The sequence below is a fragment of the Hemitrygon akajei genome, chromosome 10, assembly GCF_048418815.1.
Source record: "Hemitrygon akajei chromosome 10, sHemAka1.3, whole genome shotgun sequence".
Classification (NCBI taxonomy): domain Eukaryota; kingdom Metazoa; phylum Chordata; class Chondrichthyes; order Myliobatiformes; family Dasyatidae; genus Hemitrygon; species Hemitrygon akajei.
The window spans coordinates 54155906-54176811 of record NC_133133.1 but is presented as its reverse complement, the minus strand read 5'-3'; the positions used below and the strand labels follow the sequence as shown (position 1 = coordinate 54176811).

Sequence of the window (20906 nt, the reverse complement as noted above, 5' to 3'; positions counted from 1 at the left end):
TGCCTATGTAACAAATCCACAAATTCACCACCCTCTAGCTAAAGAAATTTATCTACATCTGTTTGAAATGGACGCCCCTCTATCCTGAGGCTGTATCTTCTTGTCCTTGGATATTAAGCTCCCAACTAAGATCCTCTTTCTGCCACGGCTCAATGATGCCCACAGTGTCATACCTACCAATCTCTAATTGCAATACAGGATCATCCACCTTATTATATATACTGCATGCTTCAAATATGACACCCTCTGTCCTACTTTCATCACCCTTTTTGATTTTGTCCCCATGTCACACTTCAACTCATCCCACTGACTGCAATTTTGCCCTATCATCTGCCTGTCCTTCCTCAGTCACCTGGCGGAGAATCTTACCTGGTCCTACAACACCAGCTCCATAGCAAAGAAAGCCCAGCAGCATCTCTACTTTCTGTGAAGGCTGAGTAATGTCCATCTCCCACCCCCCATCCTCATCACAGTCTACGGGGTTGTATTGAGAGCACCCTGAGCAGCTGCATCACTACCTGGTTCGGAAATTGCACCATCTCGGTTCGCAAAACCCTGCAGCGGATAGTGAGGTCAGCTGAGAAGATCATCGGGGTCTCTCTTCCCGCCATTAACGACATTTATAATACACGCTGCATCCGCAAAGCAAACAGCATTATGAAGGACCCCACACACCCCTCATACAAACTCTTCTCCCTCCTGCTATCTGGGAAAAGGCACCAAAGCATTCAGGTTCTCACAACCAGACTATGTAGCAGTTTCTTCCCCCAAGCCATCAGACTCCTCAATACCCAGATTCTGGACTGACACCAACTTACTGCCCTCTACTGTGCCTATTGTCTTTTTTTATTATTTATTGTAATGCCTGCACTGTTTTGTGCACTTTATGCAGTCCTGGGTAGATCTGTAGTTTTTTTCTGTGTTGTTTTTACGTGGCTTAGTGTAGTTTTTGTACTGTTTCATGTAGCACCATGGTCCTGAAAAACATTGTCTCGTTTTTACTGTGTACTATACCAGCAGTTATGGTTGAAATGACAATAAAAAGTGACTTGACTTGACACACTGCATCTACTTGAATACCAACTGCCCCATCCTCAGCTCTGTCACTCTGCCTCCCATCCTCCTGCAAAACCCTCCCCAACAGCTCTAGCAAACCTGCCCACAAGGATATTTATCCCTCTTGGGTTCAGTGTAACCCACACCTTTTCTACTGATCATACCTTCCCCAGAAGAGATCCCAGTGATTCAGAAATCTGAAACCTTGCCCCTGCATCAATTCCACAGCCACGCATTTCTCTGCCAAATCATCCGACACTTACCCTCACTGGCACGTGGCACAGGCAGCAATCTAGAGATTACTACCCTGAAGGTCCTGCTTTTTAGCTTTCTACCTAACTCCCTAAATCTATTTGTCTATTCACTTAATCTCTGTAATTTCATGGATTATTTTTTATCATGTGAAACATTGAATCATGTACTTTTCACGACTATCATTTAAAAGTGATTGAATATAGAATTGTAACATAAAATAGTTCAGTTGATATTATCTTGCAATTTGCTTCATGTGATTTTATTAAAAATATCAAAATGAAAAATAAATCATCTTCAGAGGCCATTTGTATCTTACACATTCTTAGTACATTATTCAGACTGGTAGAGTTCATTGTAAACTTAAAACACAATCTTTATCTTACAGTCTGAATTTTAATGGCAGAAGAAAATATACCCTCAGGCAAAGTTGCAAGAGGTTATTTTTTCTTATTATTACTAATCTTTGTTTTGATCTGGGTTGATGCCAAAAACAAATACAAATGAAGGATAACCAAAGCAGCATTACAATTTTTCATGTTGATGTGTTAAATGATTTCACCTACATTCAAAGGCCATATAGCTATCCTTTGAACTCTGGCCAACCATAATTTCAGATTTTCCACCTACCAGCTTCAAGCATTAAAAATTACAAACCCCACAATTCTACGTTTGTGATAGTTAAATGCATCTATCCCTAATAATTTAGCTAACTCATTTCCAGCAATTTGTTCTGAGTGCTGATATGTAGAACATAGAAGTTAGTTTCATAACAAATTCTATCTTGGATGCTATACATGTTGCGGGTTTTGAAATCCAGATATTAGTGCATGTGTACAAAACAGCTTATATTTCTATAGAATCTTCTATGTAAAGCATATGAATCATTTCACAGATCTGTTGTACAAAATCTAACAACAAGCCCCATACACACAAAAGTCTGGTCCAACAGGTAGCAATATCTTAGAAGCAGCAAAAGGAGACAGAGATGGAAATTATTTTAGAGATAAAATTATAGAGCTTCAAACTTGGGCAATCAAGAGGCAAGATCTAAATAATAGAGCAAGTAAAATCAAGAACGCACAAGAGACCAGAGTTTGAGAAGCTGAGATAGAAATCTAAGAGTTACAAAGACTGAAGTAGGGATGAATGATGCCATGAGAAGATATGAAAATAAGTATGAGATTTTTTTAAAAAAAGACTAAAATGAAGCCATAATTCAACAAGTAACTCGGGTAGGGAAGTGATAATAGAGGGTGTGATTTGGTGCAAATACATACGCAGCTAAGTTTTAGTAAATCTTATATATATTGTTCAAGAATGTATTACTTCTAGATTTGATTATTCCAACTAAAGAAAATCTGAGGAACACAGCAGCAGATGAGCTGAGGAAACTAATCAATGAAGCTGATGTAGAGATGGTCAACTTCTTCAAATTCCTTGGCATCCATATCACCAGCAATCTCTTTTGGTCCCTCTACACTGATCAAGAAAGCACATCAGCAAATGAGAAAATTTGGACTGTCCATGAAGATTTTCTTAAATTTTTACAGGTGCACTACAAAAAGTATCCTGACAGGTTTACACCTCACTCTGCTCTGGTCTGGTGTAATGGAACCTGCAGAGAGGGTGGCACTGCCAGTCTATCATAGGCTTGTCATGATCTTCCAGACAGCTAGGAACGTGAAACATACAAAATGCCAGAGGAACTCTGAAGGCCAAGCAGCATCTAGGAAAAGAGCACAGTTGACATCTCAGGCCTGGTCAACTGGACTGCAAAAACATTGTTTTTTTCTCCACTGCCATCAGATTTCTGAATCATTCACCTTTTTCACATCCTCTTCCCAGTGGTGCAGCTCTTGGACTTAATTCTACCTCTCTCTGCCTTCTTCTGTTAATGTTCCTCTAGCATTCCTATTTGCAGTGCTTCAGATAGCACAACAATCATTGCACCACTGGCTTTTTTTTCCTGCGTGGATTGCTCTATATTTTTGTAGTATTTATTATTAACATATATCCTGTTTATTCAATGAGTTTCATGGAAGAAAGGAATTTCATTGCAACCTGGTGTATATCACAATAAACTAATATGACTCTCCTTTCTGGTCAAGATGGCGCCTACATACAACTTTCCTTCGGTCAACATCTTCTGGATAGATCATGAAGACATGGTTAGATAGATTTTTGCATAGTAGGGGAATTAAGGGTTATGGGGAAGGCAGGTAGGTTGAGATGAATCCATGGTCTGATCAGCGTTGATCTTATTGAATGGCAGAGCAGGCTCAACAGGTCAAACGGCCTACTCCTGCTCCTATTTCTTATGTTCTTATGTAAACCATATATTTCACTTATTTTATGTCTTTTACATTTGTTTTTCATCTTGAATGTGATTCTGGAATTGTTGGAGCCTGTGATTTGCTGTTTGGAGATTGTTTTGGTGTTCCAGTACTCTGCAGTGTCTGAGAGAATTCTGGGTAGCAGAGGCAGCATAAGCGAACCTCATGGCGGGCAGGCTGTGGGACGGCACGTGAGCCGATGTTTGACTCCATTTCACCGATTAAAGCTTCCATTGTTCACTGATTTAAGCGATGAAAGAGACTGAGGCAGCACGCGCAAACATTGTAGCAGGCAGGATGCAGGACGGAGCGCAAGCCGCTGTTTGACTATTTCGCTGATTAAAGCTTTGTGCTCTAATTAAAGTGACAAGAAAGGTTGAAATATTGAGGCCAATGTGGTGGAGGGTGAGCACTAGCTGCCTGTCTTTTGATCACTCTGTACTGGAGAGAGGACAGCCTGATGCTACACCCAGAGAGTACTGTCCAAGTCTTCTGCAGTTTGGATGTACACTTGGACTATAGACTTTTCTCATTCTTGTAGTTTTTTTTATATCCTTTCTTTTTTTTCGTGCAGGGAGGGGGAGTTGCGGGTTGCTGTGCCTGTTCCATTTTTGTTCGTTTTTCCTGTGTGGGATTTGGGGGAGGGGGATTGATGATCGTGCTGCCTTTCTTTTATTTCTTGGTTTCATGGCTACTCAGAGAATAAGAATTTCAGAGGTGTATACTTTGAAAATAAATGATCCTTTGAACCTTCTGAATCTGAAAATAGGTTACAAATGCTCCAAAACAATTAGTATTGGAAATAGGAAGGAACTGAGGTCAAGCCTTGTGAGACTCCACAACAGTGTGATAATAGGAAGAGAAACCAAACTTTTGTCCACTGTCTCTCTGCTTGCTTCTCAAATCCTTCACACACTCTCCTGTCCTTACTACCAAATACAGCCCAGTCGTCAGATCTTGATTCCACATGGAAGTGCCACATTCATAATTCAAGGAACCAGTTGCATACCGTCCCTGTTCCTGACTTTCTATGAAACCTCTCGATCACTGCACTATCTATAAAAATATCCATTTGCTTGCTTTTCTTTGTCCAGTACTGACAAAGCAGATGTAGTATCCAATTAAATACTGCACAACTAAAGCATTGTTTTCTTCCTACGACAAACCACCCACTATCTCTCTTTGCCGAGTAAATACTTGAAAATGAGCCAGTCTGCTTGTATGAGATCCTATGCTTACAAGATAATGTTTGATCCACTCTTTTTCACCCCCCCCCCATATTTCTTTACTCATCTACTCACAGAATTATGATCAGTAGGTCCAAATCATTCCCTTAAGCACACTTCTGTCACCTGCCCTGTCTCATGCCCTAAGAGCAGAACCAGGATCGCACCCTCGGAATTATGATGTTGTAGCCATTAGAGAGATTTAGTTGCAGGAGGGGGAAGACTGGCAGTTCACTGTTCTGGGGTTCCATTGTTTAAGCATGATAGGCCAGGAAGTGCAAAAGGTGGAGGGGTGGTATTATTAATAAGGGAAAATGTTACGGTGGTGCTCAGCATGATATACTGGGAGTGCTCATCTACTGAGACAACATGGGTGGAACAGAGGAATAAGAAAAGGATGGCCAAGTTAATGGGTTTACATTGTAGTCATCTCAACAGTCAGCGGGATTTGGAAGAAAAAAGTTGTAGAGATAGCAGACAATTGCAAGAAAAATAACATTTTGATGGTAGGTGATTTTAACTCACCACGTATTACTGGGACTCCCATACTGTAAAGTGCTGAATGGGATTGAGTTTCCCAAATGTGTTCAAGAAAGTTTCATTAATTAATACGTAGAAGTACCAACTACAGACAGCATAGATAGAGTGAACAGCCAGTGTCTTATCCCAGGGCAGCAACAGCTAATATGAGAGTGTGTAATTTTGAGGTGATGAGCAAAAAGTATAGGGGGAGATGTCAGAGGCATGATTTTTTTTAATATGCAGAGAGTGGAATGTGTATGGAAAGTATTGTTGGGGATGGTAGTAGAGGCAGATACATTATGGACATTCAAGAATTCAAGGGTCTCTTAGAGAGGCACATGGATGAATGAAAAATGTAGGACTGGGTGGGAGGGAAGGGCTAGATTGATCTTGGTGGAGATCATGAGATCCTGTATTGTACTGTTTCATTATCAGTGATGCATGTTGTGAAATACAGGGCAAGACATAAAAATTACAAATATAAATAGTGCAAAAGACAAATAATGAGTTATGAGTCATTCATAAATTTCTCCCTAAAACATTGAGTGTGGGTCTTCAGCCTCCTGTATCTCCTCCCTGATATCAGCAATGTGGAGAGGGCATGTCCCAGAAGGTGATTGTGTGGAATGATGGAAGCTGCTTTCTTGAGACACCACATCACCTCTTGAAGATGTCCTCAAAGGCAGGGAGGGTTAGAGTCATGGAGAATTACAGCAGAGAAATGGGGCTCTTCAGCCCATCTAGTCCATGTGCAACTATTATTCTGTCTTATCCCATCAAATTGCACCCAAACCATAGCCCTCTTTACTCTTCCCATCCATGTACTTATCCAAACTTCTCTTAAATTTTAAAATCGAACCCGCATTCACTATTTCTGATGACAGCTTATTCCATGTTGTCACCATACCCTAAGTCAGGGGTTCCCAACTTTTTTTTTAATGGACCCATACCATTAAGCAAAGGGTCTATGGACCCCAGGTTGGGAACCCCTGCTCAAGTGAAGATGGTCCCCCTCATGTTTCCCTTAAACATTTCATCTTTCCCCTTAACCCATTAATTCTAGTCTCGCCTCACTCAACCTTGGTGTAAAAAGCCTGCTTGCATTTACCCTATCTATACCCCTCATAATTTTGTATACCTCTATCAAATCTTCTCTCATTCTCCTACACTACAGGGAATAAAGTCCTAACCTATTCAACCTTTCCTTTCCTTAGGACATGGCAACACTGTTGTAAATTTTCTCTGTACTCTTTCAATCTCATTGATATATTTTCCTGTAGATAGGTGACCAGAACTACACACAATACACCAAATTAGGCTTTATCAATATCTTGATCAATAGGCCTCATCAATATCCCATCATCACCACCTTCAAGATAACATCCCATCTCCTTTACTCAATACTTTGACTTATGAAGGCCAATGTGTCAAAAGCTCTCTTTACAACTTCATTGATCTGCAATACCACTTCCAAGGAATTATGGATTAATATTCCCACATTCCTCTATTTAATGCTTTCCATAGTGCCTTACTATTCACTGTATAATTCCTACCCTGTTTTATCCTCCAAAAGCATAGGACATACTTATCCACTGAGTGGTGCCACAACAATAACCTCTCACTCAATGTCAGCAAGACCAAAGAGCTAATTATTGATTTCAAGAGGAGGAAACTGCAAGTCCATGAGCCAGTCCTCATAGGGGTATCAGAGATGGAGGAGGTCAGCAATGTTAAATTCCTCAGTGTTATCATTTCAGACGATCTGTCCTGGGAACAGCATGTACTGTATATTTTGGGGTTTAAGCCGACCCCCCATTTTCACAGTTAAAAAAGTGACTTTTTCATGTTACCTTTGTATAAACCTTTTGTAGAGGTTTTTGATTTAACTGAAACTATCACAAGACTTCACAAGACTTTGCTGGATCCGGACCCTGGAAATTTTGTGAACTAGTGCCTGCTAAGAAAACAGGCCTACACATTGTAGAGCGTTATAGGTGAATTCTTAATAAATAAATCAGGGAGAGAAGTTTTGGATTAGGTTTCCAATGGAAAAGAATCCTCTGAAATGTAACCCCTGTGAAACCATTTAGCGCCCATCGTAATCTCGTTAAAACATAACACAGGGTGGTGGGATCAGTACGTGTACTCAGTATTGAGTTTGCGACCACCATGTACAAAAGATTAAAACAAATGCGATATGATGCTGGCTTCAAGCTGAAGGTTGTTGATTTTGCTAAAGGAACAAATAATTCTGCAGCTGCTAAGAAGTTTAGTGTAAACGAGAGAGAGTGAGAGAGTGGAGAAAGGCAGAGGACACGCTGAGGGAAATGCCAAAGACGAAATGTGCAAACTGTGGAAAAACATGCCAGTGGCCAGAACTGGAAGAAAAAGCTTTAGAGTGGCTGAATCACCAGCGATCATCTGGATACATTGTTACTAGAGAAATTATTCGAGTTCAAGCGTTGAAATGGGACGAAAAACACCATGAGGTCAGCGAAAATTTCAAAGATACGCAAAGTTGGTGCACCCAATTTATGAATAGATGTGATCTTGTGTTGAGACAAAAAACAAAGATTGCTCAGAAAATTCCCGGGGGGTGTTGTTTACGTTCAAGAATGCTGCTGGATGGATGAAGCGGGTTGCTTGAAGTGGGTTAAAGAGGTGTGGCATCGACGTCCAGAAGGTGTCAGGAAGGAAAAGTCGCTACTTGTCTGGGACATGTTCAAAGCGCACTTGTCAGGTGAGACAAAAGCAGCATTGAAAGCTGAAAATACAGACATTGCAGTCATCCCTGATGAGGCCAAACTCAGGTTGGAGAAGCAACACCTCATCTGGGTAGCCTCCAGCCTGGTGGTATGAACATTGAATTCTCCAATTTCCAGTAATTCCCTCCCCCTTCCCCTATCCCAGGTCCCTCTCTGCCTCTCTCCCCTTTCAACTTTCTGCTTCGTTATCTCAACAGCTCTTTCATGCTTATCCCCTCCCCTCCCCCCTTTATCTCTCCTCTGATTGGTTTTCCACCTGGCGCCTCTAGGCCCTACCCCCTCCCCTATCTCTATTACTGGGCTTCAGCCCTCTCTTCCCCCCCCCCACCCCCATTCCTGATGAAGGGTCTCGGCCCGAAACGTTGGCTACTCTTTTCCCACGGATGCTGCCTGACCTGCTGAGTTCTTCCAGCGTTGTGTACGTATCCCTGGTGGTTTGATGTCTGTGCTTCAGCCACTAGATGCGAGTTTAAACAAGCCAAAGAATTCATGCATCGACAGTGGAACCAATTTGACTCAAAAACAGCCAATAAATACGACCTGTCTTCCATGTATTCGTTTTTCCAAAGTTGTAACCCTCTGTACAAGCCGACTGCCTAATTTTAGGACCAAAATTTAGGGCCAAATTCTCAGCTTATACACCAGAATTTACGGCAAATACAATTACAAAGAAGACACAACAGCGCCGCTACTTCCTTAGAAGTTTGCAAAGATTTGCATGACATCTAAAACTTTGACAAACTTCCACAGATATTTGGTGGAGAGTATATTGATTGTTTGCATCATGGACTGCTATGGAAACACCAGTGATCCTGAACGAATACAAAACGTAGTGGTTACAGCCCAGTCCATCATGGGTAAAGCCCTCCCCACCACTGAGCACATCTTCATGGACTGCTGTCACAGGAAAGCAGCATCCATCATCAAGGACCCCCACCAACCAGGCCATGATCTCTTATCCCTACTGCCATCCAGAAGGTGATAGAGCAGCCCCAAGACCCCACACCACCAGGTTCAGGAACAGTCATTACCCCTCAACCATCAGGCCCTTGAATGAGTGGGTATAATTTTACTCGCCCCATCACTGAACTGTTCGCATAACCTATGGATTTGCTTTGAATACTCTTCAACTCAGGTTTGTAATATTATACTGCGTCCGGTGCTCCTGATGCAACCTTCTATATATTGGTGAGACCCAACGCAGACTGGGAGACCATTTCACTGAACACCTAAGCTTTGTCCGTCAGAGAAAGCAGGATCTCCCAGAGGCCACACATTTTAATTCCACATCCCATTCACATTCTGATTATGTCTATCCATGGCCTCCTCTACTGTCAAGATGAAGCCACACTCAGGTTGGAGGAACGACACCTTATATACTGGCTGGGTAGCCTCCAACCTGATGGCATGAACATTGACTTCTCTAACTTCTGTTAATGCCTCCCTCCCCTTCTTACTCCATCCCTTATTTATTTATTTATTTTTCTTTCTTGCTCTCTCTCTCTCTCCCTCCCACCCCCTTTTTTTCTTTTCTCCCTCTGCCCCTCTCACAATCACTCCTTGCCTGTTCTCCATCTCCTTCTGGTGCTCCCCTCCCCCTTTCTTTCTCCCTACGCCTCCCGTCCCACGATCCTTTCCCTTCTCCAGCTGTGTATCCCTTTTGCCAATCAACTTTCCAGCTCTCAGCTTCACCCCACCCCCTCCGTTCTCCTATCATTTCAGATCTCCCCCTCAAACTCTCAAATCTCTTACTGTCTCTTCTTTCGGTTAGTCCTGACGAAGGGCCTCGGCCCGAAATGTCAACTGTACTTCCTCCTATAGATGCTGCCTGGCCTGCTGCGTTCCACCAGCATTTTGTGTGTGTTGCTTGTAATATTTATTGCTTATTTATCATCATTTCCTTTTTTCTTTTGTATTTGCATATTGGTTGTTTATTCTTTTGGGTGTGGTCTTTCATTTGATTTAATTATGTTTCTTAGATTTACTAAGTATGCCCACAAGAAAACAAATCTCAAGGTTGTATATACTGAGATATATGTACTTTGATAATAAAATTTCTTTGAACATTGAGAAGTGCAGCACCTTAAACTTATCTACATAAAATTTCATCTGTCATTTTTCAACCCAATTTTCCAGCTAGTCCAGATCCCACTGTAACCTTTCTTGCTGTTCACATAATCTTGGCATCATCCGTAAATTTGCTGATTCAGTTCACCACATTATTATCCAGATCATTGATATAGATGACAAACAATGGACCCAACACTGATCCTTGCAGCACACCACGAGTTACTAGTTATAGTCAGAGAGGTAACCATCTATTACCACTCTTTGGTTCTCACCCTTTTCCACCACTGAACCCCCAATGAGAACTGGACTTGCTGACATTGCTGCAACACTACGCAAACCAGCTGATCGATCATGCTCCTGCACACCTCCTCGTTGCCTTCTGAGATTCTACCAACAGTGGTGTCATTGCTGAATTTGTACATGGTGTTTGTGGCGTGCCTAGCTACACAGTCTGAAGTGTAGAGGGAGTACAGCAGTGGGGTAAGCACGCATTCTTGAGGTGCACCTTTGTTGACTGTCAGTGAAATGGAGACATTGTTAAAGATCTGCACTGACTGGGGTTTCCCAATAAGGGAGTCAAGAATGCAGTTTCAGAGAGAGGTATAGAGGCCTATGTTTTGAAACCCATTAATTAGATTAATAATACTTAATTGAAGAAGAAACTGGTGGTAATTAAGACTGTGAAATAAATAGGATGAAGTGGTTCAATGTGTGATGATGGACAGTATAACATTATAACATTTTTTTCAGCTTCACCAAGTAGTAGTGATGCTATCAGAGACCTAATAAGATGGAAACAAGAAGATTGGTCATTTTGTTAAAATGTGATATGAAAATAACAATGGGTTCACATATCCAAGGCCTCAATAGCTGGCAAAAAAGATGGCTGTTTCTATTATGAAAATTTATAACAGGAGGTCTAAATGAAGGCAGCGAAATATCCAAGTGATCAGATCTGGTTATGAGACACAAAAATGAAGTCTATGAATGAAGCCTCAGGAACAATCAATTCCACACTCACCTATGCCAGACTGGCTCAGTACCAATAACTAGAATGTGACTCATTGTGGGAAATGGAAAAGACACTGCATCAACCAATACAGTCAGCAACAAGAAGAAATGGGTTAGATGATGAATGGATGACTAAAATGAAACAGTCTCATTAGGGGACAGCATGATGAATAGGAGGGAGGTGTGTCATGGAAACATGATTTAACTCCTTGCTAAACACTAAAATGAGAATTTGGGATCAACATTTCAAAATGAGGCACACTGAATATGAATTCATAAAATGGGAACCACAAGCCTGAAATCAAAAGAAAATCACCAAGTTTAACAACAGGAGAGAAAAGACAATGCTGCTGCAGGACACAGAATAAAAGAATTATTAATAGAATATTTGCAATAGTTAATAAGGAAAATCTGTGTAATTTCGTGACTACGGCTGTAGTTTCTTGAATTAAACTTCCTGAGAAAGAGCCATTAATCTAATAAAACACTATGTTTTCTGGTAAAAGTGAGGGTAGGGTCCTTCAAGGAGTGTGAAGAAAACCTTAAATGTTGAAGATTTATTTGATTTGAAGAACTAAGGTATTTGTTCAGGGATACTGCCAACAATGATCCCTCAAGTTTTATCTGAATTAAACCTCACCATTTATTCTATTTTGTTTGTGAGAGCTTTTTGGTTGCAGATGAACTGCTACATTATTACAACAACATGCACCCTTGAAATGCTCTTTGATGCCTCAAGACAATTTTTGAACACCATAGAATCATGATTTGTTTGCATTTGTATATGACCCATTATTTTTTGGGAAAACGCTCAAGAAACGCAACAGAGCAACAGAGGATGAGAGGTGACCTGACAGAGGTGTATAAGATGATCATGTGGATAGCCAGAGGCTTTTTCCCAGGGCTGAAATGGATAACATGAGGGGACATAGCTTTAAGGTGCTTGGAAATAGGTGCTGAGGGGATGTCAGGGTAAGTTTTTCCCACACAGAGAGTGGTAGGTGTACAGAATGCACTGCCAGTGGTGGTGGTGGAAGAGGATACAATAGGGTCTTTTAAGAACATGGTACTTAGAAAAATAGAGGACTGTGCGCTAGGGAAATTCTAGGCAGTCTCTACAGTAGTCAGCATAACATTGTGGGCCAAAGGGCCTGTAATGTGCTGTAAATTTCTATGTTCTAAACCTTAGCTAACAAAACCAGAGCTTACTTGGTGTCACCCCACAAATTGATTTCCTCTATTCTACCATCTCCTGCCATCTCAACTTCTTGCTCTTCTATGAACGCTTCTTTTACTACCTTTAGTGGTACATTGCTGATCTCCCACATTCAGCAATTCCTTTTCCAACACTTCAATGTCACATGTCTACCACTCTATGAGCTACCATATATCACCTGATCCTGCATCCCACACAGGATTCTACATACTACAATCAAGAGCTCACCTCAAGACTCAACATCCCAAAACTTCAAACACCAGAATAAAACCAAACTACTTACCTAACAAAAAATTATTTTGGTTCTCCTTTGCAAGTTCCCGACACTTCATGACCCCAAGGCCACTCCTCAGGAAAAGCATTCTAGCATGTCTGAACAGCAGCCCTATAGGTCCCAAAAGTTCAGAAAAGTTAACTCCCATCGAGGGGCAACTCCACCATATTTCTCTGAGAAAATGATAAAATTTGACCAACTTAAAGGCTCAATTTAAAGCTTCCATTCAAGAATATTCAAATGTTTAACTTAAACGTTTGTAGCACCACAGTAGCATGGCAGTTAACTGAATGCTATTACAGCTCGGAGCTTTGGAGTTTGGATTTCAACCCCAGCATCCTCTGTAAGGAGTCTCTGTTTGTCCTCCCTGTGGAATGTGTTAGTTTTCTCAAGTCCTCTAGGTTTCCTCCCACAGTCCAAAAATGTACCAGGTAGGTTAGTTGGTCATTGTAAATTGTCTTATGATTAGGTTAGGCTTAAATTGGGGCTGTCAGTGCTCTTGCGGCAACTCAAAGAGCCAGAAGGGCTTATTCCATGCTGTATCTCAAAATAAAATAAAATTTAGTCCTAAGAAAAAATATATAAATATCTGCCACACTTACTCACTGTGATGCTTATTTCAAATCATCACAAGCAATGGCACAAATGAGCAGCTACAATATAAAATTCCCATTTGATAACTTTGTTTTACTGTACTATATACCGTAGATGTCGGATTATAAGCCGCTACTTTTTTCCCACATTTTGAACAGCTTTGAACTTTGCGGCCTTTAATACGGTGCGGCTAATGCATTATTTTTTTCATGCCGCCAAAAACATTTTGCCTCGTAACAGTAGACCAATAAAATTGATGAGTAGTTCACAGAGGTCCAATGAAATTGTACGATAAATCAAGCGCACTTTCACAATTAAATTATTGTAAATCAGTCATTTGTACTCACCCTCATCAACATGGAAAACACTCGAAGAAAAGCATTGTGCTGCCTTTATGGCAGTTATTTAGTTTATAATATTTTCGCTTAGTAATTCATTTGTTAGTTAAAGTTAGAAGTGTTTTAACTATATTTGTTTTCTGTACTACATCGCGGGATGCTATGACGTCACACCCGGTTTCGCCGCGTCTTGTGGGAAAAATGCCGTTTGCGATAAACGGGACGGCGGGGGGGAGCGCATTACGCGAGCGGCTTTGGATCTGAGCGAACGCTGCTTTTAAGTTAAAGGCGATCAATAACTTTTCCTGGTAGGCTGCAGTATATATATTTTTTACCAGTCGTTAGGAAATATTGGAATGTTGTTCAGTAAAAAAGTATACGCAACGTATATTTAAAAGTAGCCGCGTTACAGGCACGGTTCGAAAAAAAGCATTTGCAAAATGTATTTGTTTATGTTACCATATGGATTTAATTAAAAGTTAAAAAATCCTCACGTGTAATATCTTTCTGTGTAAATATCTCATATTACAACGTGGGACACCTGCGGCCGAAAATCCGGTGCGGCCTAAAATCCGGTGCGGCCTGTACAAGTAAAAAATTGATTTTCTTTCTAAAATTAGAGCCAGCGGCTTTTAATCAGGTGCGCTCTGTAGTCCGGAATCTACGGTAATCAGAAGATCAACTATTTGTTCTCTGCAAGTACAGGTTAAAAATCAATCTCAATATTGTATCACCTTCAACAAAAATACAACATATAAATATAAACTGCAGCCAAATTTCCAACATGTGCAGACTTTTATACATTTTATGTATTTATACTCAATGAAGGTATTCAAAAATTTTCTGAATTTTTTTCCCATTTCTTCTGTCATGAGTTCTGGGCATTCCCGGCATGATCCACATTTTACATCCATCTCCAACTGCCTTTGAGGAGATGCTGCAAGACACTTTCTCAAAATACTGCAATCATTATGGTGAATATACTCCTGCAATGCTTCTGGATTTACTCCCATTTTCTAAATTTAAAATATATTGAAGTAGGACTTTCTGAGCTAATCTATAAAACATTGTGCATCATGTCAAATCAAAAACCCATAAATTATTTACTAAAAATTAGAAAACCAAAACGAGAGGTTGATAAAAGTGTTCATCCCTTTGTAATTACTGCTAATTTCCTCAGCTGCAACACTGTACCAATCCACCCAACTTGTTGATGTAGAAAATTGGGGGAATCACCTGTTTTCAATTAATTCATAAGAATAAACCTGTAAGATCCAACAATATGATAGATTTTCAACAGACCAAATCGAAATGAAGACAGAGCATTCAAGACAAGTCAAGGAGTTCTTCATAGAGAAGCACAAATCTGGGGAAGGGTAGAGATTATCTCAAAGGCACTGAACAAATCTCGGAACTCAGTGCAGTCCATCATGAAAAAAGTGGAAAAAATATGAAGTCACAGCCACACAGCCTAGGTCGGGCCACCCCACTAAACTTAGCTGCAGGAGAAAAATAGCATTTGTAAGAGAAGCTATTGAGATGCTAACAGTCACTCTGATGAGCTGCAGAAGTCAGTAGCTGCAACTGGAAATGAAGTTATTGGCTCCACAGACTCGAAGACCTGCACAAAAAATGTATTTATGAAAGAGCAGCAAGGAAGAACCTGGCTAAAAAAAAAACATATCCTTGCCCATAAAGATGTTGCAAACTGTCACTTAGAAAATACTGTAAAGATGTGGAAGAAGGTCTTTGGGTCAGATAAGACTAAAGTGGAACTTTTTGCCTCAACACTCAATTGCATGTGTGCTGCAAATCTAATACCGCACATCAGTCAGGTAACACCATCCCTACTGTGAAGTATGGAGGGGGTAACATTGTGTTATGGGGATGCTCTTCAGCAATGGGGATGGGAAATTTAGTCAAGATTGACGAGAAAATAAACACGAAAGTAAGTTCGTCTTTCAGCAGGACAACAGCCCAAAGCACACTGCCAGAGCAATCATGGAGTGACATCAAACAAAGAAAACAGATGCCCTTGAGTGGCCCAATCAGAGTCTTGACTTTAATCCCATTGAACATCTCTGGCAAGTCCTCAAGACTGCTGTCCACCGTCACTTCCCTACTAACTTGGCACAGCTTGAGCAATTTTGCAAGGAGGAATGGGCAAATCTTACTACATCATGTTGTGCAAAGCTAATAAGACTTATCAAAAAAGACAACTGGCTGTAATAGCTGCGAGAGGTGGTTTAACTTAAGTACTGAGCAAAGGGGATGAATACTTTTGAACTGCTGGCATTCCAGCTTTTCATGTGTTATAATTTTCCCTGTTTTGTAGGCTCTGCTGTGAAAGAAAAAAGGAGCATGTGATTCACAAATAAAAATTCTCAGTTAAATTGATAAAATATCCTTAGTTGTAATGCTCATTTATGTCAAAGGGTTGGGGGCTCTATACTTTTTATAAAGCACTTTATTTGTATATCAGGTCGGTGCACTAATTGAAGGAAAACCTGCAGTTGGAATACAGTAATATGGTAGCATGTACCGCCATGTATACTATTTAGTGTGTTTGTATTTAATATGATACATCAGTTACAAAAAACCTTGTTAGTAAACAAAATGCAAACTGTTGCAGAAATAATACGAAACAGAAATCTCGAGGATAGCGGCAGGGCTGAAACACATTCAAAGGATGAATATCCAACAGTAGCATAATAGTGCTGAACATAGAACATGCAGGAGACGGAGAAGTTACAAAAGCAGATACAAGTTTACAAGGGAATAAGTGGGAGAGTTCAACAAACATGACAACATTGCTGCATCAGGTAACTAATTTACTCAACATTACATAAGCTGGATGGAGAAGAGGAGGTTACTCCTGACATGATTGGAACCAAAATTTAAAGGAAAGTTAAGCCCCAGCACTACGAGAGTAACAGGTACATCTGATGAGTTAAGGCCAAAGCCATGAGGATAGGGGACTGGGTGCTCAAGATCCCGCAGTTATTGAAGTTTTTTTTTGTTCTGCCAGACCACATTTAAGGCTTAGTCTAAACTAAGATACAAGATCTGAATTCCAGCAGTGAGGGAAAAGTGTCTGTATTTGGTAACCTTTAACTGAAGTTCACTGAGAAACTAACACACCTCAAACCGGCAATAAAAACAGATGGCTGTGCCAATCACCTCAAATTAAAATAATGAAATACCTAATGACAGCAAAGGCAGTTAGACAACACCCAAATTTGAACCAACAAGTTGCTAATGCACTCGAGTCACAAACCATAGGTGCTCATTATCTCTAAGAGGAAAAAGAAACTAACCATGCATGGAAGAGAATAATGATCCCCAATTGCCCTACCAACAACCTATGATGAAATTAATATGGAGGGGTTTGGGGAGACAAATTTACCAAAGGTTTAGTTGAACTAGTCATGTAACTAGAGATAATCAGGGCTGAGGATGCTAGGATTCTAAGTCTGTCCCACCCCACATGAACACAAAGTCTGCAGTCAACAAACTATATTCTATGGACAACAGCCTTGAAATGGGATACCCAGAGGCCCTTTTCATCAATGCCAATGACTTCAACCAGGCCAATTTCAAGAGTGTTTTGCCAAATTACTACCAGCATGGTTTCCTGTCCCACCAGGGTCCAAGCACCTTCAAAAATTTCTGTACAACCATCTAAGATGACCACTGGGCTATCCTCCATCCACGTTTTGGTGAATCGAACTAGCAGGTTGGGCTGTTACTTCCTGCTTACAAACAGAAGTTGAAATGGGAGAATCCAGTCCAGAAAATCATAAGAGTGCTGGCCTAAAGAAACGAATGAGCTTTTTCATGACTGCTTTGAGTTGGCTGACTGGTCCGTGCAGTTGGCCGGCATGGGAGAATATGTCACCACTATCACGGACTTTATTAGCAAGCATGCTAAGAACTGTGTACCAAAAGGACAATAGAGATGTTTTCAAATTAGAAAGCATGGATGAACCAGGAGATTCACTTTTATCTGTAGTCTAGATCTGTAGCATTCAATCAGATGACTCTGACATTTACAAGAAATTAAGATATAAACAAGATATGAAGCTATAAGTGATGCTAAGAGACAGTACCAGTCAAAAATTGAATCCTATTCCAGCTATAAGCTTTGGCAGGGCTTACATGCTATAACAGGCTACATAAAAAGGTCAGGCAGAATCACAAGCAACAGCATATCCCTTCCCAGTGAGTTTAACACATTCTATACATGCTTTGAACAAAAGGGAATGGGTATGTCACCACGAACCTTGACAGTCACCGTCGCAGACACAAGATCAGTCTTCTGGAGGATGAACCTGTGGAAAGCACTGGGCCCAGTTTGTGTCCCTGGCCAGATCCTGAGATTCTATGCAAATCAGCTGGCAAAGCTACTTGCAGATATTTTTAACCTCTCCGTGTTTCAGGCTGTGGTTCCTCCTACTTTAAGACCACTATCATCCTGGTACCCAAGAAAAACAGGATAACATGCCTTAATGACTACTGCTCAGTGATTCTGACATCTACCATCTTCAAGAACTGACCCACCTTCATGCACTAATGTCTTCCAGATAACGTCGATCCAATACAATCTGTCTACCACTGAAACAGATCTCAGGCGGACACCATCTCTCTGGCAGTACATTCATCTCTGAAGCATAGAGACAGTAAAGGCACCTATAACAGACCTTATTCTATGCAAACTCATCACCAAATTCCGGATCTTGAGTCAATATCTCCTTTGGCAACAGGATCTTCTAACCAACAAATTTTAATCAGTCAGGATAGGAAGCAACATTTCCACCATGATTATTCTCAACACTGGTGCTTGATAATGTTGCTTCTTTAGACCACTATTCTACTCCCTGTACAAGTTTGCAAATGATATCAATGTAGTGGGCTATATCTCAAAAAAAACTTTTTAGGCCTGGAAATTATCCAGTATTATTTTCCAATACTGTTCTTTGAGATTAAAATGTGTTTTTGTTATATTTGGGATTTTAGCCCTTAGCAATTTGTTACTGTACATTTTCTTTGGATTTTCAATTCATAAATTTCATGGGCACAAGATAGAGATTGTTAGTTATCCCTGTATTTACTAAGATGTCTGTTCTTGTTTACCTCATTACATCTGTAACTTGTATCTTCAGCACTTTGCAGCCCTTAGACTTGCCTTTCAGATGAAAATCTAACAGTGCGTGCTGTAAGATGTTCTACTCCAGCACTCCCTGGATCATAATGCTTATCTGCTGTTAGGGAAAGAAATGATTTTATTTTATTAACATTTCTTAGAAAAAGCTGATGCATAATTTAGTAAATCCACACCTCAGATTTCTCAGCTCAGACATCTGTATTCCAAGATCTTTATGAAAGGGCAGTTTCTGAAGGCAACTCATAAATAATTCAGATTAATGGCTGGCAGAACAAACCTCTGAAGCTTGGCATTAAACTTCATCAAGATTAGACAGAGCCTTATTCCACATGTAGTTACAAAAAATATGCATATATAAATTTTCAATCTTTAGTTGCTTGAAGATTTTTAGTCATCTATGCATTATATTGCAATATTTATGAGAAATTATAAAATTGCTGCTCGAGTCAGATTGGCAATTAGATATAAATGAAGCATTTGAGAAATAGATGTGAGATGCTTTAAAACTGATCCACCACGGTGGCATTATGGAAACAATAGTAGTCAAAGGAGGTACTCAGAAAAATCTTGATCATTGGAAATTATGCATGAACTTCCACATGAAGACAATACTATAATAAATACAAGAGGTAGACAACTGGAAATGTTAGGCCTCCAACTGAGATGCATTGAATAACTAACAAGAAAATTAATTGTTAGATGCATATTAAAATTAAAACCTTAAGAAACACCGGCAATGTTATTTTATCATCTATTATCCAAATTAATAACAGCTGTCAGATATTTTAAAATATTTTAAACTAAGGGTGTACTCATCAGAACAGTGGCTTTGGCCTTTCATCATCAGGAGGCAATGCCAATACAGAATGGGGTGGAAAGTCATAGGGAGAGAGGGGCTGCTATTTGGCAATTTCAGTAATTTTAGCAAGTGCAATTGCAGATTATGCTGATTCATATCCTGAAATAATAAAGAATAAAAGTACTCTAATATCATTGTCTTTTATTTCAGCTTACTTCAAGCAACAACACAAAAGTGCCACTGACACCTAAAATATAATCTACTACTTTGTTTCAGTGGGCTACTATACAAGCTGAAAGTCAACAATTAAAACTCTGTATCTATGATCATGAAGAAAAAATAATCACCATATTTTATCCTTTTGTTACTTTTAAACATATATTGTAGCTCAACATTATCTATTAACAATCTATATGCACTCTTTGCATTTTGTGTATTTATGGTCAATTAAGGTTTGAACACTTTTCAGATTTTTTAAAATGCATTCACTTTTAGCGACTTTGGCTCCAAGAGCAACACTAATATTTAATACATATCCCTGATTACCCTCGAGAAATTGTGAGCAGCTACCTTCTTGAAACATCCATTTGGTGATGTTATACTTGGTCGCAGTTACTGATTCCTTTGTGGACAGATTAGAAATAGACAGTTAAAATTCATATTGAACATGATCTAAAAGAACGAATATATTCCTAACCTTGGAACAATGAATATTCTAAAGGATCAAGAGAAAGAGGAAAATGAAACAACTCTGCCATTGCAACAGAAAAACTAGAACCATAGAACATTACAGTCCAGAAACAGGCCTTTTAGCCCTCCTTGGCTGTGCCGAACCATTTTTCTGCCTAGTCCCACTAACCTGCACCTGGACCATATCCCTCCATACATCTCTCATCCATGTACCTGTCCAAGTTTTTTTTTTAAATGTTAAAAGTGAGCCCACATTTACCACTTCATCTGGCAGCTGATTCTACACTCCCACCACTCTTTGTGTGAAGAAGTCCTCCCTCCTAATGTTCCCTTTAAACTTTCCCCCTTCACCCTTAACCCATGTCCTCTGGTTTATTTCTCCCCTAACCTCAGTGAAAAAAGCCTGCTTGCATTCACTCTATCTGAACCTATTATAATCTTATATACCGCTGGCAAATCTCCTCTCATTCTTCTATGCTTCAGGGAATAAAGTCCTAACCTATTCAACCTTTCTCTGTAACTCAGTTTCTCAAGTCCCCTGGCAACATCCTTGTAAACCTTCTCTGCACTCTTTCAATCTTACTAATATCCTT

The 20906-nt window shown here is 40.0% G+C and overlaps 1 protein-coding gene across 4 annotated transcripts in view; it reads right to left on the bottom strand.

Annotated features, from left to right (window-relative positions):
* The window catches only part of LOC140734403 (ecto-NOX disulfide-thiol exchanger 2-like), a 285185-nt gene that overhangs the window by 221433 nt on the left and 42846 nt on the right, over window positions 1-20906 (bottom strand). The window contains exon 2 of one of the 4 annotated variants that reach the window (XM_073058299.1): window positions 18794-18921. The exons of the other annotated variants lie outside the window; for them this stretch is intronic. The gene's annotated coding sequence lies outside the window, so the exon portion shown is untranslated. The remainder of the gene's footprint in view (window positions 1-18793; window positions 18922-20906) is intronic. 4 annotated transcript variants of the gene reach the window in all.